Genomic DNA, 15,961 nt, shown 5'->3' with positions numbered 1-15,961 from the left:
AAAGGTTGGAACATGGGCAATCATTTCCTGGAGATGGTAATGGTAATTGTTCTGTTGGCAAGCAGAATTGAAAATGAAATTTAAGGATGCTACCTCTGCTGCCCAAGTAGCGACTGAGTTTGCAGAACATGCAAGCCTAGATACAAATGTTGTTGAGAACTTTCAAGGAAAAATTGAGTTGATGATGGTGGTTAATGCCACTTAGGTTTCAAGGATGAAAGGTTGGAACATGGGCAATCATTTTCTGGAGATGATAATTGTAATTTTTCTATTGACAGGCAGAGTTGGAACATGAAATTTAAGGATGGTACCTCTGCTGCTCAAGCAGCGGCTGATTTTGGAGAATATTCAAGCCTAGCTGCCAGAGCTGTTGGAGAACTTTCAACGCAATATTGTGTTGATGATGGTAGTTCATGCCACTTAGGTTTCAAGGATGAAAGGTTGGAACATGGGCAATCATTTCCTTGAGATGGTAATGGTAATTTTTCTATTGGCAGGCAGAATTGGAACATGAAATTTAAGAATGCTACCTCTACTGCTCAAGCAGCGGCGGAGTTTGGAGAACATGCAAGCCTAGCTGCCAGAGCTGTTGGAGAACTTTCAAGGCAATATTGTGTTGATGATGGTGGTTCATGCCCTAAGGTTTCAAGGATAAAAGGTTGGAACATGGGCAATCATTTCCTGGAGATGGTAAAGGTAATTGTTCTGTTGGCAGGCAGAATTGGAAAATGAAATTTAAGGATGCTACCTCTGCTACTCAAGCAGCGGCTGAGTTCGCACAACATGCAAGCCTAGCTGCCAGAGCTATTGTAGAACTTTCAAGGCAATATTGTGTTGATGATGGTGGTTCATGCCACTTAGGTTTCAAGGATGAAAGGTTGGAACATGGGCAATCATTTCCTTGAGATGGTAATGGTAATTTTTCTATTGGCAGGCAGTATTGGAACATGAAATTTAAGGATGCTACCTCTGCTGCTCAAGCAGCGGCTGATTTTGGAGAATATGCAAGCCTAGCTGCCAGAGCTGTTGGAGAACTTTTAACGCAATATTGTGTTGATGATGGTAGTTCATGCCACTTAGGTTTCAAGGATGAAAGGTTGGAACATGGGCAATCATTTCCTTGAGATGGTAATGGTAATTTTTCTATTGGCAGGCAGAATTGGAACATGAAATTTAAGTATGCTACCTCTACTGCTCAAGCAGCGGCGGAGTTTGGAGAACATGCAAGCCTAGCTGCCAGAGCTATTGGAGAACTTTCTAGGCAATATTGTGTTGATGATGGTGGTTCACGCCCTAAGGTTTCAAGGATAAAAGGTTGGAACATGGGCAATCATTTCCTGGAGATGGTAAAGGTAATTGTTCTGTTGGCAGGCAGAATTGGAAAATGAAATTTAAGGATGCTACCTCTACTACTCAAGCAGCGGCTGAGTTTGCACAACATGCAAGCCTAGCTGCCAGAGCTATTGTAGAACTTTCAAGGCAATATTGTGTTGATGATGGTGGTTCATGCCCTAAGGTTTCAAGGATAAAAGGTTGGAACATGGGCAATCATTTCCTGGAGATGGTGAAGGTAATTGTTCTGTTGGCAGGCAGAATTGGAAAATGAAATTTAAGGATGCTACTTCTGCTACTCAAGCAGTGGCTGAGTTTGCACAACATGCAAGCCTAGCTGCCAGAGCTATTGTAGAACTTTCAAGGCAATTTTGTGTTGATGATGGTGGTTCATGCCACTTAGGTTTCAAGGATGAAAGGTTGGAACATGAGCAATCATTTCCTTGAGATGGTAATAGTAATTTTTCTATTGGCAGGCAGTATTGGAACATGAAATTTAAGGATGCTACCTCTGCTGCTCAAGCAGCGGCTGATTTTGGAGAATATGCAAGCCTAGCTGCCAGAGCTGTTGGAGAACTTTCAACGCAATATTGTGTTGATGATGGTAGTTCATGCCACTTAGGTTTCAAGGATGAAAGGTTGGAACATGGGCAATCATTTCCTTGAGATGGTAATGGTAATTTTTCTATTGGCAGGCAGAATTGGAACATGAAATTTAAGTATGCTACCTCTACTGCTCAAGCAGAGGCGGAGTTTGGAGAACATGCAAGCCTAGCTGCCAGAGCTGTTGGAGAACTTTCAAGGCAATATTGTGTTGATGATGGTGGTTCATGCCACTAAGGTTTCAAGGATGAAAGGTTGGAACATGGGCAATCATTTCCTAGAGATGGTAAAGGTAATTGTTCTGTTAGCAGGCAGAATTGGAAAATGAAATTTAAGGATGCTACCTCTGCTGCTCAAGTAGCGACTGAGTTTGCAGAACATGCAAGCCTAGATACAAATGTTGTTGAGAACGTTCGAGGAAAAATTGAGTTGATGATGGTGGTTCATGCCACTTATGTTTCAAGGATGAAAGGTTGGAACATGGGCAATCATTTCCTTGAGATGGTAATGGTAAGTTTTCTATTGGTAGGCAGAATTGGAACATGAAATTTAAGAATGCTACCTCTACTGCTCAAGCATCGGCTGAGTTTGGAGAACATGCAAGCCAAGCTGCCAGAGCTGTTGGAGAACTTTCAAGGCAATATTATGTTGATGATGGTGGTTCATGTCACTTAGGTTTCAAGGATGAGAGGTTGGAACATGGGCAATCATTTCCTTGAGATGGTATTGGTAATTTTTCTATCGGTAGGGAGAATTGGAACATGAAATTTAAGAATGCTACCTCTACTGCTCAAGCATCGGCTGAGTTTGGAGAACATGCAAGCCTAGCTGCCAGAGCTGTTGGAGAACTTTCAAGGTATTATTGTGTTGATGATGGTGGTTCATGCCACTTAGGTTTCAAGGATAAAAGGTTGGAACATGGGCAATCATTTCCTGGAGATGGTAATGGTAATTGTTCTGTTGGCAAGCAGAATTGAAAATGAAATTTAAGGATGCTACCTCTGCTGCTCAAGTAGCGACTGAGTTTGCAGAACATGCAAGCCTAGATACAAATGTTGTTGAGAACTTTCAAGGAAAAATTGAGTTGATGATGGTGGTTAATGCCACTTAGGTTTCAAGGATGAAAGGTTGGAACATGGGCAATCATTTTCTGGAGATGATAATTGTAATTTTTCTATTGACAGGCAGAGTTGGAACATGAAATTTAAGGATGGTACCTCTGCTGCTCAAGCAGCGGCTGATTTTGGAGAATATTCAAGCCTAGCTTCCAGAGCTGTTGGAGAACTTTCAACGCAATATTGTGTTGATGATGGTAGTTCATGCCACTTAGGTTTCAAGGATGAAAGGTTGGAACATGGGCAATCATTTCCTTGAGATGGTAATGGTAATTTTTCTATTGGCAGGCAGAATTGGAACATGAAATTTAAGAATGCTACCTCTACTGCTCAAGCAGCGGCGGAGTTTGGAGAACATGCAAGCCTAGCTGCCAGAGCTGTTGGAGAACTTTCAAGGCAATATTGTGTTGATGATGGTGGTTCATGCCCTAAGGTTTCAAGGATAAAAGGTTGGAACATGGGCAATCATTTCCTGGAGATGGTAAAGGTAATTGTTCTATTGGCAGGCAGAATTGGAAAATGAAATTTAAGGATGCTACCTCTGCTACTCAAGCAGCGGCTGAGTTCGCACAACATGCAAGCCTAGCTGCCAGAGCTATTGTAGAACTTTCAAGGCAATATTGTGTTGATGATGGTGGTTCATGCCACTTAGGTTTCAAGGATGAAAGGTTGGAACATGGGCAATCATTTCCTTGAGATGGTAATGGTAATTTTTCTATTGGCAGGCAGTATTGGAACATGAAATTTAAGGATGCTACCTCTGCTGCTCAAGCAGCGGCTGATTTTGGAGAATATGCAAGCCTAGCTGCCAGAGCTGTTGGAGAACTTTTAACGCAATATTGTGTTGATGATAGTAGTTCATGCCACTTAGGTTTCAAGGATGAAAGGTTGGAACATGGGCAATCATTTCCTTGAGATGGTAATGGTAATTTTTCTATTGGCAGGCAGAATTGGAACATGAAATTTAAGTATGCTACCTCTACTGCTCAAGCAGCGGCGGAGTTTGGAGAACATGCAAGCCTAGCTGCCAGAGCTATTGGAGAACTTTCAAGGCAATATTGTGTTGATGATGGTGGTTCATGCCCTAAGGTTTCAAGGATAAAAGGTTGGAACATGGGCAATCATTTCCTGGAGATGGTAAAGGTAATTGTTCTGTTGGCAGGCAGAATTGGAAAATGAAATTTAAGGATGCTACCTCTACTACTCAAGCAGCGGCTGAGTTTGCACAACATGCAAGCCTAGCTGCCAGAGCTATTGTAGAACTTTCAAGGCAATATTGTGTTGATGATGGTGGTTCATGCCCTAAGGTTTCAAGGATAAAAGGTTGGAACATGGGCAATCATTTCCTGGAGATGGTGAAGGTAATTGTTCTGTTGGCAGGCAGAATTGGAAAATGAAATTTAAGGATGCTACCTCTGCTACTCAAGCGGCGGCTGAGTTTGCACAACATGCAAGCCTAGCTGCCAGAGCTATTGTAGAACTTTCAAGGCAATATTGTGTTGATGATGGTGGTTCATGCCACTTAGGTTTCAAGGATGAAAGGTTGGAACATGGGCAATCATTTCCTTGAGATGGTAATGGTAATTTTTCTATTGGCAGGCAGTATTGGAACATGAAATTTAAGGATGCTACCTCTGCTGCTCAAGCAGCGGCTGATTTTGGAGAATATGCAAGCCTAGCTGCCAGAGCTGTTGGAGAACTTTCAACGCAATATTGTGTTGATGATGGTAGTTCATGCCACTTAGGTTTCAAGGATGAAAGGTTGGAACATGGGCAATCATTTCCTTGAGATGGTAATGCTAATTTTTCTATTGGCAGGTAGAATTGGAACATGAAATTTAAGTATACTACCTCTACTGCTCAAGCAGCGGCGGAGTTTGGAGAACATGCAAGCCTAGCTGCCAGAGCTGTTGGAGAACTTTCAAGGCAATATTGTGTTGATGATGGTGGTTCATGCCACTAAGGTTTCAAGGATGAAAGGTTGGAACATGGGCAATCATTTCCTGGAGATGGTAAAGGTAATTGTTCTGTTAGCAGGCAGAATTGGAAAATGAAATTTAAGGATGCTACCTCTGCTACTCAAGCAGCGGCTGAGTTTGCACAACATGCAAGCCTAGCTGCCAGAGCTATTGTAGAACTTTCAAGGCAATATTGTGTTGATGATGGTGGTTCATGCCACTTAGGTTTCAAGGATGAAAGGTTGGAACATGGGCAATCATTTCCTTGAGATGGTAATGGTAATTTTTCTATTGGCAGGCAGTATTGGAACATGAAATTTAAGGATGCTACCTCTGCTGCTCAAGCAGCGGCTGATTTTGGAGAATATGCAAGCCTAGCTGCCAGAGCTATTGGAGAACTTTCAAGGCAATATTGTGTTGGTAATGGTGGTTCATGCCACTTAGGTTTCAAGGATGAAAGGTTGGAACACGGGCAATCATTTCCTTGAGATGGTAATGGTAATTTTTCTATTGGCAGGCAGTATTGGAACATGAAATTTAAGGATGCTACCTCTGCTGCTCAAGCAGCGGCTGATTTTGGAGAATATGCAAGCCTAGCTGCCAGAGCTATTGGAGAACTTTCAAGGCAATATTGTGTTGGTAATGGTGGTTCATGCCACTTAGGTTTCAAGGATGAAAGGTTGGAACACGGGCAATCATTTCCTTGAGATGGTAATGGTAATTTTTCTATTGGCAGGCAGTATTGGAATATGAAATTTAAGGATGCTACCTCTGCTACTCAAGCAGCAGCTGATTTTGGAGAATATGCAAGCCTAGCTGCCAGAGCTATTGGAGAACTTTCAAGGCAATATTGTGTTGATGATGGTGGTTCATGACACTTAGGTTTGAAGGATGAAAGGTTGGAACATGGGCAATCATTTCATGGAGATGGTAATGGTAATTGTTCTGTTGGCAGGAAGAATTGGAAAATGAAATTTAAGGATGCTACCTCTGCTGCTCAAGTAGCGACTGAGTTTGCAGAACATGCAAGCCTAGCTGCTAGAGCTATTGTAGAACTTTCAAGGCAATATTGTGTTGATGATGGTGGTTCATGCCACTTAGGTTTCAAGGATGAAAGGTTGGAACATGGGCAATCATTTCCTTGAGATGGTGATGGTAATTTTTCTATTGGCAGGCAGTATTGGAACATGAAATTTAAGGATGCTACCTCTGCTGCTCAAGCAGCGGCTGATTTTGGAGAATATGCAAGCCTAGCTGCCAGAGCTATTGGAGAACTTTCAAGGCAATATTGTGTTGGTAATGGTGGTTCATGCCACTTAGGTTTCAAGGATGAAAGGTTGGAACACGGGCAATCATTTCCTTGAGATGGTAATGGTAATTTTTCTATTGGCAGGCAGTATTGGAACATGAAATTTAAGGATGCTACCTCTGCTGCTCAAGCAGCGGCTGATTTTGGAGAATATGCAACCCTAGCTGCTAGAGCTGTTGGAGAACTTTCAAGGCAATATTGTGTTGATGATGGTAGTTCATGCCACTTAGGTTTCAAGGATGAAAGGTTGGAACATAGGCAATCATTTCCTTGAGATGGTAATGGTAATTTTTCTATTGGCAGGCAGAATTGGAACATGAAATTTAAGTATGCTACCTCTACTGCTCAAGCAGCGGCGGAGTTTGGAGAACATGCAAGCCTAGCTGCCAGAGCTGTTGGAGAACTTTCAAGGCAATATTGTGTTGATGATGGTGGTTCATGCCACTAAGGTTTCAAGGATGAAAGGTTGGAACATGGGCAATCATTTCCTGGAGATGGTAAAGGTAATTGTTCTTTTGGCAGGCAGAATTGGAAAATGAAATTTAAGGATGCTACCTCTACTACTCAAGCAGCGGCTGAGTTTGCACAACATGCAAGCCTAGCTGCCAGAGCTATTGTAGAACTTTCAAGGCAATATTGTGTTGATGATGGTGGTTCATGCCACTAAGGTTTCAAGGATGAAAGGTTGCAACATGGGCAATCATTTCCTTGAGATGGTGATGGTAATTTTTCTATTGGCAGGCAGTATTGGAACATGAAATTTAAGGATGCTACCTCTGCTGCTCAAGCAGCGGCTGATTTTGGAGAATATGCAAGCCTAGCTGCAAGAGCTATTGGAGAACTTTCAAGGCAATATTGTGTTGGTAATGGTGGTTCATGCCACTTATGTTTCAAGGATGAAAGGTTGGAACACGGGCAATCATTTCCTTGAGATGGTAATGGTAATTTTTCTATTGGCAGGCAGTATTGGAATATGAAATTTAAGGATGCTACCTCTGCTACTCAAGCAGCAGCTGATTTTGGAGAATATGCAAGCCTAGCTGCCAGAGCTGTTGGAGAACTTTCAAGGCAATATTGTGTTGATGATGGTGGTTCATGCCACTTAGGTTTGAAGGATGAAAGGTTGGAACATGGGCAATCATTTCCTGGAGATGGTAATGGTAATTGTTCTGTTGGCAAGCAGAATTGGAAAATGAAATTTAAGGATGCTACCTCTGCTGCTCAAGAAGCGACTGAGTTTGCAGAACATGCAAGCCTAGATACAAATGTTGTTGAGAACTTTCGAGGAAAAATTGAGTTGATGATGGTGGTTCATGCCACTTAGGTTTCAAGGATGAAAGGTTGGAACATGGGCAATCATTTTCTGGAGATGGTAATGGTAATTTTTCTATTGACAGGCAGAGTTGGAACATGAAATTTAAGGATGGTACCTCTGCTGCTCAAGCAGCGGCTGATTTTGGAGAATAGGCAAGCCTAGCTGCCAGAGCTGTTGGAGAACTTTCAACGCAATATTGTGTTGATGATGGTGATTCATGCCAATTAGGTTTCAAGGATGAAAGGTTGGAACATGGGAAATCATTTCCTTGAGATGGTAATGGTAAGTTTTCTATTGGCAGGCAGAATTGGAACATGAAATTTAAGAATGCTACCTCTACTGCTCAAGCATCGGCTGAGTTTGGAGAACATGCAAGCCTAGCTGCCAGAGCTGTTGGAGAACTTTCAAGGCAATATTATGTTGATGATGGTGGTTCATGCCACTTAGGTTTCAAGGATAAAAGGTTGGAACATGGGCAATCATTTCCTGGAGATGGTAATGGTAATTGTTCTGTTGGCAGGCAAAATTGGAAAATCAAATTTAAGGATGCTACCTCTGCTGCTCAAGTAGCGACTGAGTTTGCAGAACATGCAAGCCTAGATACAAATGTTGTTGTAGAACTTTCAAGGCAATATTGAGTTGATGATGGTGGTTCATGCCACTTAGGTTTCAAGGATGAAAGGTTGGAACATAGGCAAACATTTCCTCGAGATGGTTATGTTAATTTTTCTATTGGCAAGCAAAATTGAAACATGAAATTTAAGGATGCTACCTCTGCTGCTCAAGTAGCGGCTGAGTTTGCACAACATGCAAGCCTAGCTGCCAGAGCTATTGTAGAACTTTCAAGGCAATATTGTGTTGATGATGGTGGTTCATGCCACTTAGGTTTCAAGGATGAAAGGTTGGAACATGGGCAATCATTTCCTTGAGATGGTAATGGTAATTTTTCTATTGGCAGGCAGTATTGGAACATGAAATTTAAGGATGCTACCTCTGCTGCTCAAGCAGCGGCTGATTTTTGAGAATATGCAAGCCTAGCTGCCAGAGCTGTTGGAGAACTTTCAAGGCAATATTGTGTTGCTAATGGTGGTTCATGCCACTTAGGTTTTAAGGATGAAAGGTTGGAACACGGGCAACCATTTCATTGAGATGGTAATAGTAATTTTTCTATTGGCAGGCAGTATTGGAATATGAAATTTAAGGATGCTACCTCTGCTGCTCAAGTAGCGACTGAGTTTGCAGAACATGCAAGCCTAGATACAAATGTTGTTGTAGAACATTCAAGGCAATATTGAGTTGATGATGGTGGTTCATGCCACTTAGGTTTGAAGGATGAAAGGTTGGAACATGTCAATCATTTCCTTGAGATGGTAATGGTATTTTTTCTATTGGCAGGTAGAATTGGAACATGAAATTTAAGAATGCTACCTCTGCTGCTCAAGCAGCGACTGAGTTTGGAGAACATGCAAGCCTAGCTGCCAGAGCTGTTGGAGAACTTTCAAGGCAATATTGTGTTGATGATCGTGTTTCATGCCACTTAGGTTTCAAGGATAAAAGGTTGGAACATGGGCAATCATTTCCTGGAGATGGTAATGGTAATTGTTCTGTTGCCAGGCAGAATTGGAAAATGAAATTTAAGGATGCTACCTCTGCTGCTCAAGTAGCGACTGAGTTTGCAGAACATGCAAGCCTAGATACAAATTTTGTTGAGAACTTTCGAGGAAAAATTGAGTTGATGATGGTGGTTCATGCCACTTAGGTTTCAAGGATGAAAGGTTGAAACATGGGCAATCATTTTCTGGAGATGGTAATGGTAATTTTTCTATTGACAGGCATTGTTGGACCATGAAATTTATGGATGGTACCTCTGCTGCTCAAGCAGCGGCTGATTTTGGAGAATAGACAAGCCTAGCTGCCAGAGCTGTTGGAGAACTTTCAACGCAATATTGTGTTGATGATGGTGATTCATGCCACTTAGGTTTCAAGGATGAAAGGTTGGAACATGGGCAATCATTTCCTTGAGATGGTAATGGTAAGTTTTCTATTGGCAGGCAGAATTGGAACATGAAATTTAAGAATGCTACCTCTACTGCTCAAGCATCGGCTGAGTTTGGAGAACATGCAAGCCTAGCTGCCAGAGCTGTTGGAGAACTTTCAAGGCAATATTGTGTTGATGATGGTGGTTCATGCCACTTAGGTTTCAAGGATAAAAGGTTGGAACATGGGCAATCATTTCCTGGAGATGGTAATGGTAATTGTTCTGTTGGCAGGAAGAATTGGAAAATCAAATTTAAGGATGCTACCTCTGCTGCTCAAGTAGCGACTGAGTTTGCAGAACATGCAAGCCTAGATACAAATGTTGTTGTAGAAATTTCAAGGCAATATTGAGTTGATGATGGTGGTTCATGCCACTTAGGTTTCAAGGATGAAAGGTTGGAACATAGGCAAACATTTCCTCGAGATGGTTATGTTAATTTTTCTATTGGCAAGCAAAATTGAAACATGAAATTTAAGGATGCTACCTCTGCTGCTCAAGCAGCGGCTGAGTTTGCACAACATGCAAGCCTAGCTGCCAGAGCTACTGTAGAACTTTCAAGGCAATATTGTGTTGATGATGGTGGTTCATGCCACTTAGGTTTCAAGGATGAAAGGTTGGAACATGGGCAATCATTTCCTTGAGATGGTAATGGTAATTTTTCTATTGGCAGGAAGGATTGGAACATGAAATTTAAGGACGCTACCTCTGCTGCTAAAGCAGCGGCTGATTTTGGAGAATATGCAAGCCTAGCTGCCAGAGCTGTTGGAGAATTTTCAAGGCAATATTGTGTTGGTAATGGTGGTTCATGCCACTTAGGTTTCAAGGATGAAAGGTTGGAACACGGGCAATCATTTCCTTGAGATGGTAATTTTAATTTTTCTATTGGCAGGCAGTATTGGAATATGAAATTTAAGGATGCTACCTCTGCTACTCAAGTAGCACTTGATTTTGGAGAATATGCAAGCCTAGCTGCCAGAGATGTTGGAGAACTTTCAAGGCAATATTTTGTTGATGATGGTGGTTCATGCCACTTAGGTTTGAAGGATGAAAGGTTGGCACATGGGCAATCATTTCCTTGAGATGGTAATGGTAATTTTTCTATTGGCAGGCAGAATTGGAACATGAAATTTAAGAATGCTACCTCTGTTGCTCAAGCAGCGACTGAGTTTGGAGAACATGCAAGCCTAGCTGCTAGAGCTGTTGGAGAACTTTCAAGTCAATATTGTGTTGATGATGGTGGTTCATGCCACTTAGGTTTCAAGGATAAAAGGTTGGAACATGGGCAATCATTTCCTGGAGATGGTAATGGTAATTGTACTGTTGTCAGGCAGAATTGGAAAATGAAATTTAAGGATGCTACCTCTGCTGCTCAAGGAGTGACTGAGTTTGCAGAACATGAAAGCCAAGATACAAATGTTGTTGTAGAACTTTCAAGGCAATATTGAGTTGATGGATGTGGTTCATGCCACTTAGGTTTCAAGGATGAAAGGTTGGAACATGGGCAAGCATTTCCTAGAGATGGTTATGTTAATTTTTCTGTTGGCAAGCAGAATTGGAACTTGAAATTTAAGGATGCTACCTCTGCTGCTCAAGCAGCGGCTGAGTTTACAGAACATGCAAGCCGAGCTGCCAGAGCTGTTGTAGAACTTTCAAGGCAATATTGTGTTGATGATGATGGTTCATGCCACTTAGGTTTCAAGGATAAAAGGTTGAAACATGGGCAATCATTTTCTGGAGATGGTAATGGTAATTTTTCTATTGACAGGCAGAGTTGGAACATGAAATTTAAGGATGGGACCTCTGCTGCTCAAGAAGCGGCTGATTTTGAAGAACATGCAAGCCTAGCTGCCAGAGGTGTTGGAGAAGTTTCAAGGATAAAAGGTTGGAACATGGGCAATCATTTCCTGGAGATGGTAATGGTATTTGTTCTGTTGGCAGGCAGAATTGGAAAATGAAATTTAAGGATGCTACCTCTCCTGCTCAAGTAGCGACTGAGTTTGCAGAACATGCAAGCCTAGATACAAATGTTGTTGTAGAACTTTCAAGGAAAAATTGAGTTGATAATGGTGGTTCATGCCACTTAGGTTTCAAGGATGAAAGGTTGGAACATGGATAATCATTTCCTTGAGATGGTAATGGTAATTTTTCTATTGGCAGGCAATACTGGAACATTAAATTTTAGGATGCTACCTCTGCTTCTCAAGCAGCGGCTGATTTTGGAGAATATGCAAGCCTAGCTACCAGAGCTGATGGAGAACTTTCAAGGCAATATTGTGTTGGTAATGGTGGTTCATGCCACTTAGGTTTCAAGGATGAAAGGTTGGAACATGGGCAAGCATTTCCTGGAGATGGTTATGTTAATTTTTCTGTTGGCAAGCAGAATTGGAACATGAAATTTAAGGATGCTACCTCTGCTGCTCAAGCAGCGGCTGAGTTTACAGAACATGCAAGCCTAGCTGCCAGAGTTGTTGGAGAACTTTCAAGGCAATATTGTGTTGATGATGATGGTTCATGCCACTTAGGTTTCATGGATAAAAGGTTGGAACACGGGCAATCATTTTCTAGAGATGGTAATGGTAATTTTCCTATTGACAGGCAGAGTTGGAACATGAAATTTAAGGACGGTACCTCTGCTGCTCAAGCAGCGGCTGATTTTGGAGAATATGCAAGCCTAGCTGCCAGAGCTGTTGGAGAACTTTCAACACAATATTGTGTTGATGATGGTGGTTCATTCCACTTAGGTTTCAAGGATGAAAGGTTGGAACATGGGCAATCATTTCCTTGAGATGGTAATGGTAATTTTTCTATTGGCCGGCAGTATTGGAACATGAAATTTAAGGATGCTACCTCTGCTGCTCAAGCAGCGGCTGATTTTGGAGAATATGCAAGCCTAACTGCCAGAGCTGTTGGAGAACTTTCAAGGCAATATTGTGTTGGTAATGGTGGTTCATGCCACTTAGGTTTCAAGGATGAAAGGTTGGAACACGGGCAATCATTTCCTTGAGATGGTAATTTTAATTTTTCTATTGGCAGGCAGTATTGGAATATGAAATTTAAGGATGCTACCTCTGCTACTCAAGTAGCACTTGATTTTGGAGAATATGCAAGCCTAGCTGCCAGAGATGTTGGAGAACTTTCAAGGCAATATTGTGTTGATGATGGTGGTTCATGCCACTTAGGTTTGAAGGATGAAAGGTTGGCACATGGGCAATCATTTCCTTGAGATGGTAATGGTAATTTTTCTATTGGAAGGCAGAATTGGAACATGAAATTTAAGAATGCTACCTCTGCTGCTCAAGCAGCGACTGAGTTTGGAGAACATGCAAGCCAAGCTGCTAGAGCTGTTGGAGAACTTTCAAGTCAATATTGTGTTGATGAAGGTGGTTCATGCCACTTAGGTTTCAGGGATAAAAGGTTGGAACATGGGCAATCATTTCCTGGAGATGGTAATGGTAATTGTACTGTTGTCAAGCAGAATTGGAAAATGAAATTTAAGGATTATACCTCTGCTGCTCAAGTAGCGACTGAGTTTGCAGAACATGAAAGCCAAGATACAAATGTTGTTGTAGAACTTTCAAGGCAATATTGAGTTGATGATGGTGGTTCATGCCACTTAGGTTTCAAGGATGAAAGGTTGGAACATGGGCAAGCATTTCCTAGAGATGGTTATGTTAATTTTTCTGTTGGCAAGCAGAATTAGAACTTGAAATTTAAGGATGCTACCTCTGCTGCTCAAGTAGCTGCTGAGTTTACAGAACATGCAAGCCTAGCTGCCAGAGTTGTTGGAGAACTTTCAAGGCAATATTGTGTTGATGATGATGGTTCATGCCACTGAGGTTTTATGGATAAAAGGTTGGAACACGGGCAATCATTTTCTAGAGATGGTAATGGTAATTTTTCTATTAACAGGCAGAGTTGGAACATGAAATTTAAGGATGGTACCTCTGCTGCTCAAGCAGCGGCTGATTTTGGAGAATATGCAAGCCTAGCTGCCAGAGCTGTTGGAGAACTTTCAACACAATATTGTGTTGATGATGGTGGTTCATGCCACTTAGGTTTTAAGGATGAAAGGTTGGAACATGGGCAATCATTTCCTTGAGATGGTAATGGTAATTTTTCTATTGGCCGGTAGTATTGGAACATGAAATTTAAGGATGCTACCTCTGCTGCTCAAGCAGCGGCTGATTTTGGAGAATATGCAAGCCTAGCTGCCAGAGCTGTTGGAGAACTTTCAAGGCAATATTGTGTTGGTGATGGTGGTTCATGCCACTTAGGTTTCAAGGATGAAAGGTTGGAACATGGGCAAGCATTTCCTGGAGATGGTTATGTTAATTTTTCTGTTGGCAAGCAGAATTGGAACATGAAATTTAAGGATGCTACCTCTGCTGCTCAAGCAGCGGCTGAGTTTACAGAACATGCAAGCCTAGCTGCCAGAGTTGTTGGAGAACTTTCAAGGCAATATTGTGTTGATGATGATGGTTCATGCCACTTAGGTTTCATGGATAAAAGGTTGGAACACGGGCAATCATTTTCTAGAGATGGTAATGGTAATTTTTCTATTGACAGGCAGAGTTGGAACATGAAATTTAAGGATGGTACCTCTGCTGCTCAAGCAGCGGCTGATTTTGGAGAATATGCAAGCCTAGCTGCCAGAGCTGTTGGAAAACTTTCAACACAATATTGTGTTGATGATGGTGGTTCATGCCACTTAGGTTTCAAGGATGAAAGGTTGGAACATGGGCAATCATTTCCTTGAGATGGTAATGGTAATTTTTCTATTGGCCGGCAGTATTGGAACATGAAATTTATGGATGCTACCTCTGCTGCTCAAGCAGCGGCTAATTTTGGAGAATATGCAAGCCTAACTGCCAGAGCTGTTGGAGAACTTTCAAGGAAATATTGTGTTGGTAATGGTTGTTCATGCCACTTAGGTTTCAAGGATGAAAGGTTGGAACACGGGCAATCATTTCCTTGAGATGGTAATTTTAATTTTTCTATTGGCAGGCAGTATTGGAATATGAAATTTAAGAATGCTACCTCTGCTACTCAAGTAGCACTTGATTTTGGAGAATATGCAAGCCTAGCTGCCAGAGATGTTGGAGAACTTTCAAGGCAATATTGTGTTGGTAATGGTGGTTCATGCCACTTATGTTTCAAGGATGAAAGGTTGGAACATGGGCAAGCATTTCCTGGAGATGGTTATGTTAATTTTTCTGTTGGCAAGCAGAATTGGAACATGAAATTTAAGGATGCTACCTCTGCTACTCAAGCAGCGGCTGAGTTTGCAGAACATGCAAGCCTAGCTGCCAGAGTTGTTGGAGAACTTTCAAGGCAATATTATGTTGATGATGATGGTTCATTCCACTTAGGTTTCATGCATAAAAGGTTGGAACACGGGCAATCATTTTCTAGAGATGGTAATGGTAATTTTTCTATTGACAGGCAGAGTTGGAACATGAAATTTAAGGATGGTACCTCTGCTGCTCAAGCATCGGCTGATTTTGGAGAATATGCAAGCCAAGCTGCCAGAGCTGTTGGAGAACTTTCAACACAATATTGTGTTGATGATGGTGGTTCATGCCACTTAGGTTTCAAGGATGAAAGGTTGGAACATGGGCAATCATTTCCTTGAGATGGTAATGGTAATTTTTCTATTGGCTGGCAGTATTGGAACATGAAATTTAAGGATGCTACCTCTGCTGCTCAAGCAGCGGCTGATTTTGGAGAATATGCAAGCCTAACTGCCAGAGCTATTGGAGAACTTTCAAGGCAATATTGTGTTGGTAATGGCGGTTCATGCCACTTAGGTTTCAAGGATGAAAGGTTGGAACACGGGCAATCATTTCCATGAGATGGTAATTTTAATTTTTCAATTGGCAGGCAGTATTGGAATATGAAATTTAAGGATACTACCTCTGCTACTCAAGTAGCACTTGATTTTGGAGAATATGCAAGCCTAGCTGCCAGAGATGTTGGAGAACTTTCAAGGCAATATTGTGTTGATGATGGTGGTTCATGCCACTTAGGTTTCAAGGATGAAAGGTTGGAACATGGGCAAGCATTTCCTGGAGATGGTTATGTTAATTTTTCTGTTGGCAAGCAGAATTGGAACATGAAATTTAAGGATGCTACCTCTGCTGCTCAAGCAGTGGCTGAGTTTACAGAACATGCAAGCCTAGCTGCCAGAGTTGTTGGAGAACTTTCAAGGCAATATTGTGTTGATGATGATGGTTCATTCCACTTAGGTTTCATGCATAAAAGGTTGGAACACGGGCAATCATTTTCTAGAGA

The sequence above is a fragment of the Nicotiana tomentosiformis genome, unplaced genomic scaffold, assembly GCF_000390325.3.
Source record: "Nicotiana tomentosiformis unplaced genomic scaffold, ASM39032v3 Un00001, whole genome shotgun sequence".
Taxonomy (NCBI): Eukaryota; Viridiplantae; Streptophyta; class Magnoliopsida; order Solanales; family Solanaceae; genus Nicotiana; species Nicotiana tomentosiformis.
This window is presented reverse-complemented; position numbering follows the sequence as displayed.